This window comes from Oratosquilla oratoria, chromosome 39 (assembly GCF_046742065.1).
Source record: "Oratosquilla oratoria isolate Oo_2021 chromosome 39, ASM4674206v1, whole genome shotgun sequence".
NCBI lineage: Eukaryota > Metazoa > Arthropoda > Malacostraca > Stomatopoda > Squillidae > Oratosquilla > Oratosquilla oratoria.
The window spans coordinates 42,255,769-42,263,268 of record NC_134815.1 but is presented as its reverse complement, the minus strand read 5'-3'; the positions used below and the strand labels follow the sequence as shown (position 1 = coordinate 42,263,268).

At 37.0% G+C, this 7,500-nt stretch overlaps 1 protein-coding gene across 5 annotated transcripts in view; it reads right to left on the bottom strand.

Annotated features, from left to right (window-relative positions):
• LOC143020374 (uncharacterized) overlaps positions 1-7,500 on the bottom strand; it is a 544,452-nt gene that overhangs the window by 195,987 nt on the left and 340,965 nt on the right. The window lies entirely within an intron of this gene.

Here is a 7,500-nt window from a genome sequence, read left to right as displayed (position 1 = left end):
TCTACCTTACGGAAACAGATACCTTAATTCTAGAAGGACGTAGAGTGCGGAGTGATCTAATGGAGGTATTCAAGTGGATCAAGAGCTTAGTTCGTAATTCATCTTCTGACTATATGACGCAAGAGTAGTTTGGCAACTGAAGATTGGAAAAGCAAAATATCATAACCAAAGTCATGTCTACTCATAATACGAAGTAGCAAAAGCAAGTAGCATTCCAGCCTAGTGTGCCACCACTATAGCATCGTTCGGATGGTCATCATTAAAAGCCACTGGACCAGAAGATCTGGAGAAAGGGTAGTGGAAAGCCCCCCTATGGCGTCCGTCTCATGACCCCCTGGCGAGGCCCTGCCAGACAGTGAACACATCGGCAACGCTGGCAAGGTCAAAGGTTAACGTTGAAGGAGGAGCGAGATTGGAGCACAACTCGGGTGGACAAAAGAAAACGCTTTCTCCATGGACACCTACAATGACAGGTCAAACGTTTAGATGCAAGTTCTTATTTATTCGTCTATTTACGTATTCGCATGTCTCTGTTTTTCTCTGCTCGTTTTCTCTCTCTTTATATATGGTATTTCCCTTTATTTATTTATTTTTTCTTGTCTTGAAAGTAACAATGAAAGACGAAACTTAAGGAAACATTCGACAGGAGACTAACTTTAGTTAAAAGGCTTCGATGTATCACATGGACAGTTGGTAGCAATGGCGTGAGCTGTCATACAGATAAAGAGGAGACGACGCACCGCGCGACCAAAGGCTCGCTTCCCAACAGAGGTTCACACCAAATTTGGCGAGAAGAATTTTATCTCATTATACACAATTATCTGTTCATGAAACCATCCATCTCGGCATTATGACATCCCTATTGTCAACCAATCAATCTGTTGCCCCAGGTCTCTCTTGCAAGAGACCCACGGTCCTCAGGTAACCGGTAACGGTTTGGCCCACATGTCACTTGACGGGGTAATATAATAACCACTTTGTTGGTAAACCAGTTCTCACTTATGTCCTTCTTAAATCTAAATTTGTTTAATCTAAATCCATTACTACAAGTCCTGCCCCTGTTATTTTAATGTGATGACCTTGTCTGCATCACCCCTGTTAAAGCTCTTGACCCATTCGAATACCTTCATTAGATCACCTCGCATTCTTCGTCTTTCCAGAGTTGCTGTCAGGACAATGTTGGAGAACGACAGAGTAGGATGAGATGTTCAATGTCTTCTGTAAGTAATTGCATCTGAGGCACATCGAGTCTGTGGCCGGGCCTGTTCTGTGTTGATACTACTTTAGTGCTGGATGGTGACCTGAACACACTCGTCGAGGTAATGATTTCTTAGCTGGGCTTATGTCTAAGGGAGTTTGATGGAGTACTGGGTTTTGGGGTCGGTTCCAGAGTGTTTAATTTTTGAACATCGTGTTTATGTTTTTTTCTTTCTACGATTTTGAAGTTATTGTAGATGGTTGTTCGGTGTGATGCTTGAGATTTTTTTCCTTATTCTATTTCTTATTTTCATCTACTTATCAAGAAGAAAAGAAGAAGAAAAAGAAGAAAAAGATGAAAAAGAAAACAAAAAGAGAAGAAATATAAGAAAAAAGAGAAGTAGAAGAAAAAGAAGAAAAAAAGAAAAAGAAAGGAAGAAAAAAGGAGATAAAAACAAGAAAAGAAAAAGAAGAAAAAAGAAGAAGAAAAGAAGAAGGAGAGAAAGAAGAAGAAAAGGAGAAAAAAGAAGAAGATGAGGAAGAAGAAACAAACGCATCAAATATATAATTATGTCAGTGTTTATATCTTTCGGTTAGCTGCTACGCACTGTTTAATATTTGGTTCAGATTCCTTCCTTCCAATAGAAACCTCACTCTCTTCCACAGAGCCAGAGACTGATAACAAAGCAGATGATTTATTTATTCATTTATTTATCTATTTATCTATTTACTTATTTATTACTTTTATTATCATTACTACAGCCATGGCCAGGTGGGGAGGTGACCCAAACATCGGCACAATAATACATACATACATACATATACCAAGGCTTTTTCCCCCTTACAAGGGAGGTAGCCAAAAAGGGAAAGGCATAAAATCATTTCCACCCATTCCATCCCTGAATACACTCCACACCCCTCCACCCTCCCTCTTATCATCGGCACAATAATAATAAATACATAAATAAATAAATAAATAAATAAATAAATAAATAAAATAAAAGCGGCTTGTCTCAACTGACAGGGCTTTGCCCAATCAGGGGTTTCCTACTTTCTGCCTCGTGGAAATAAGATGGTGAGTTTTTTTTTTTTTATGAGTACATATATTTCTTCTAATTCATCAAAAACAGTATCAAGTTTGATGATATATTTAAAAATAATACCGACAGAATTGTTCTGAATATTTTTTTTTTCTAATTCACTAAAAGCAATACTGACAGAAATGTTCGAGTTTGATGGTGTTTTATGGTTTTTTGTCTCCATCTAGACCCAACAAAGTCGTCTCTGCTTTGATGACTATTATTATGACACATCGCATTATGGGCCAAATCGAGGCGTCCGGTGTTTACTTACGTTTATTACATTTGCCCTTATGAGGTCTGTATTAGAGCATGGGCTCAACAACACAGACTTGTTCTCAAAATATGTAAAAAAAAAAAAAAAAAAAAAAAAAAAAAAAACACCGGACCGTTATAATAGCTCTACTTTTCCTGATTTTTTCTTTATATCTTTGCTTCGCTAAATCTCATTTCACACGTATCGACTTTTCGTCCGTGCGCCGTCCACGACACGACGTCGTGTTCTCAAATAACCATGGGTGTCTAAGAACTCTTTCACACGTGGTCGTGTCCGTGACGTGTGAAAGTGTCCAAAGACAACCATGGGGTTGTTTGAGAGCACGACGTCGTGTCGTGGACGGCGCAAAGCGAAAAGTTGATATGATGGCGCAGTCGGAAGCATGCTGGTCTCATATTTGCTTAGTTGTGAGTTCGAGTCCAGGACTCTGATTCCCAGAAGTAACAATTAGTTACCTGTCCCAACAGTCCTTAAATCACATAACAGGGCAAAAGTGGCGGCTTCGGCCGCAGCTACTCAACGTCTCTTGGCGTAGACTCTTCACCTGTAGTCCTATACAAATAAATAGTTCACGAATTGCCTAAAAAATTAAATGATATATTTCAAGAACGTTATTACAGAGACTTATAAAAATGATCAAAGAACAATGAAACCTATGGAAACGTTATTGTCCAGTTTGATGAAGTTGCTTAAAAAAAGTGCAAGAAAGTACCAAAGATTATAATGATGGTTATGTTAACTGCAGTAAATATTATGTTAGTGAAATCTTACGGTATGCTGACTATAATGAAAACGACAAGATAATAAAGTCTGGATAATCACAGTAACCTGTAGCAGAGAAGCTGGTGAGGAGCTTACGCCAGGAGGACCTGAGTAGCTTTGGTCGAAGTCGTCACCTATGTCCTATTATGCGCTTATTGGACTGTTAGAAATCGAAGACAAATGCGGGATTCGAACCCACAACTCATCGAATACGAGACCAACACGCTATCGATGACGCCACCAGCGCACGTGGTGGTTACACGGTAAGGATATCGAAGGCCTTGGAAGACCAGGAAGGGCCCTGCAACCCGAGGCGGTGTCCTTCTTGGCACCTTATGAGGTGGCATTCGTCATACAGTGAAACTTGTTTCGAAAACGGTGATAGAAAAAAAAAATCTGCTGTGGGTCTATGAATATACAGCATAGGAGGGATGTTTTTGTTAAAACACATACATTCCTAAAAAGAAATAGATGAATAACAACACATCGCAAAAAGAAGAAGAAGAAGAAGAAGAAGAAGAAGAAGAAGAAGAAGAAGAAGAAGAAGAAGAAGAAGAAGAAGAAGAAGAAGAAGAAGAAGAAGAAGAAGAAGAAGAAGAAGAAGAAGAAGAAGAAGACAAAGAAGAAAAAGAAGTAGAAAAAGAAGAAGAAAAAAAGAAGAAAGAAGAAGAAAAAGATGTAGAAGCTGAAAAAGAATCAGAAAAAATAAAAACAATACACCACAATCCGCTTCAGACGAAGAATACAGTAAACAAGTTGGGCTGGTGGCGGAGTGGTACAGTAGTATTACCGCGAGAGCAATCCGCGGGGCTGATATGTTCCAAGGCGAGGTGCCGAGGTGCCCCGGGATCCAGGGTGGGTCCACCCGCACGGCGGCTGCAAAGGTGATAAATGAGCTGTGGAGATCATTCATCACCTAAACGGCCGCTGCTGGTGGCCTTTGGCTAGGTTTATAGCAACATGCTAACCCAGTACCTCTTTAAATAAATATATATGTATATATATTAATATATATATATATATATATATATATATATATATATATATATATATATATATATATATATATATATATATATATATATATATATATGTTGAGACATTCTAACAGGTTGACGTAAGTGGAGTAGGAAACACGGGAGTCTTAGTCCGAGTTTATTCATGACTAGTTTCGCAGGTATGCAAAAAAAAAAAAAAAAAAAAAAAAAAAAAACATACCTGCGAAACTAGTCAGGAATAAATTCAGACTAAGACTCCTGTGTTTCCTACTCAACTTACGTCATATATATATACATATATATATATATATATATATACATATATATATACACATATACATATATATATATATACATGTGTATATATATATATATATATATATATATATATACATATATACATACACAAATGTATGTGTGTGCACACATACATGCACACACGCACACACACAATATATATATGTATATATATGTATATATATATATATATATGTTATATATATATATATATATATTATATATCTGTTATATATATATATATATATATATATATATATACATATATATATATAAATATATATATATATATGTGTGTGTGTGTGTGTGTGTGTGTGTGTGTGTGTGTGTGTGTGTGTGTGTGTGTGTGTGTGTGTGTGTGTGTGTGTGTGTGTGTGTAGATATATCACAAATATTCCAATGGATATCTTACATATTATTTTTGTATTCATAATTCATACATGATATTTGACGGGTAGCGTAATCGGAACTTGCTTTTTGGCAGAGAAAAGGGCCAGCCAACAGGCCTTTGCTGTTGAGGGCGCTTCACTCATCTGAGTAAAATCGTCTGGCTGCAGCTAGAGCACCCATTTCAATGCTGAGGATTTCTCCTCTCCCCCTTCAGCTGAATGAAACTGCCTGGCGGCAAATAAGACAAATAGATACTGCCAAAGGGTGTGGTGTATGTTTTTCTGGTGTTTAGATATTCCGATGGAGACGCCGTGATGTCACCATCTAACAAACGACATGACGTCACGATTTGAACGTGCAGGCCGATTTGTCTATATTGTACTGGCCTTGACAGTTTTTTTTTATTCTATCTTTATCTTTTTTAAAAGTGGTGGAGGTCATTTGTCATGGAAAAAAGATACTGACCTACATTTGATTTTAACTCTTCATTCTTTTTGCACACACACGCGTACACGAACACACGCACACACATGAGCTTCTTTGCAGACGACGCTAAATTATTATGGGAAGTAAAAACCGAAAAGGATTGCGAATCACTACAGGAAGACCTGAATAAAGTATGGAACTGGAGTCAGAAATGGGAAGTGGACTTCAATATTAAGAGGTGTAGCATAATGGAGTTTGGAAAAAGTAGAAATATAATATCAGGACAATATAAAATTGGAACTAAGGAGGTAAAGAAATTGGAATCTGAAAAAGGTTTGGGAGTAATCATCTCAAACGACTTGTCCTATGATAAAAAATAAATGAATTGTTGGAGAATCCTATAACTTGCTAAGATCAATAAAAGGGCCATTTGCATATTTGGACGAAGAAATTAATACAAAAATATTAGTCACACTGATAAGGCCTAGACTAGAATATGCGGCGACATTGTGTTCACCCAGTACCAAAAAGAATATAAAGAAAATTGAAAGAATCCAGAGAGCAGCCACAAAAATGGCTCCTGCACGTTCAAACATGTCATATGAGGAGAGATTGGCTAAACTGGAGTTACCGACAAAGAAGAGAGAGAGATGACCTACTGCCCATCTATAGAATCATGAAAGGCACATAAATACTCGATAGAGAGGACTTGTTAAATTGGGACAAGAGAAACACAAGAGGACATGGAAAGAAACTTAAAAAAACATAGTTATAGAAGAGATCTGAAGAAGAACAGTTTTCCACATAGAGTGGTGGACACTTGGAACAAACTGGACAAAAAATAATGTGTGCAAAAACCATTCATGAATTTGAGAGCAAACTAGACACTGCGAGATACAAAGACAGAGCAACATGAGCGTAGCTCCTCTCCCCGTAAAATACAACTAGGTAAATACAAGTAGGTAAATACACACACACACACACACACACACACACACACACACACACACACACACACACACACACACACACACACACACACACACACACACACAAGTAAAAATACATTTCACAGTAGAAGACATTTACTGTGAATTGCATGTGAGGAGAAAGTACGATAGAGAATTATGTGATAAATGACAGAAAAACATAAAACAAATGAGTGTGAAAAAAAATGAACGAATATGAATAATCAGAGAGGATGCGGAGGAAAAGACAAAGACAACAGAATAAGAGAAGAAGGGCAGAAGAGGACAACCGAAGAAACAATTAGGCAAAATTATAATATTTTTAATTTTCTTAATCATCTTTTCAAGAAATGGTGAAAATAATGGTCTAACCATTTTATTCGTATTTTTTGTTTTAGAGACGATGAGTTGGAGCGAGGGATGAGAGTCAGTTCAAGAATATATTATTGAAAAATTAATTTTGAGAGAGAGAAGGAGAAAGAGAAAGAGAGAAAGAGAAAGAGAGAGAGAGAGAGAGAGAGAGAGAGAGAGAGAGAGAGAGAGAGAGAGAGAGAGAGAGAGAGAGAGAGAGAGAGAGAGAGAGAGAGGGAGGGAGAGAGGGGGGGAGGGAGAGTTTTATTTGCAGCTTTTGCTGTCACAGCCAAGTCACATGACCGGTCATAAAGCTGTCACGTGATCATAAGATGAGCGTCCATATATCTTGATGTTGATCACATTGAGACCAGCCTGAATTTTTTTCCCTTACAAATTGCTATCAGGTTGGGTCCTTTGGGGGATGGGGGGGGGGAATAGGGTGGAGATTAGGAGAGGGGGCTGTATAGAATTAATACCACCACACCAGCTATACATTGCTAATATATAATTTAGCTCTAATATACATATTTCCATCCGGAATCGAGACCAATTATTAGAAAAATTGAAAACATTAGAAAGTTAACAAGTGTAAGAATGCTATTGTTTTTTTTTTTTTTTTTGTTTTTACAAAGTATTATATTATATATATATATATATATATATATATATATATATATATATATTTATATATATATATATATATATATATATATTATATATATATTATATATGTACATACATATACATATCGG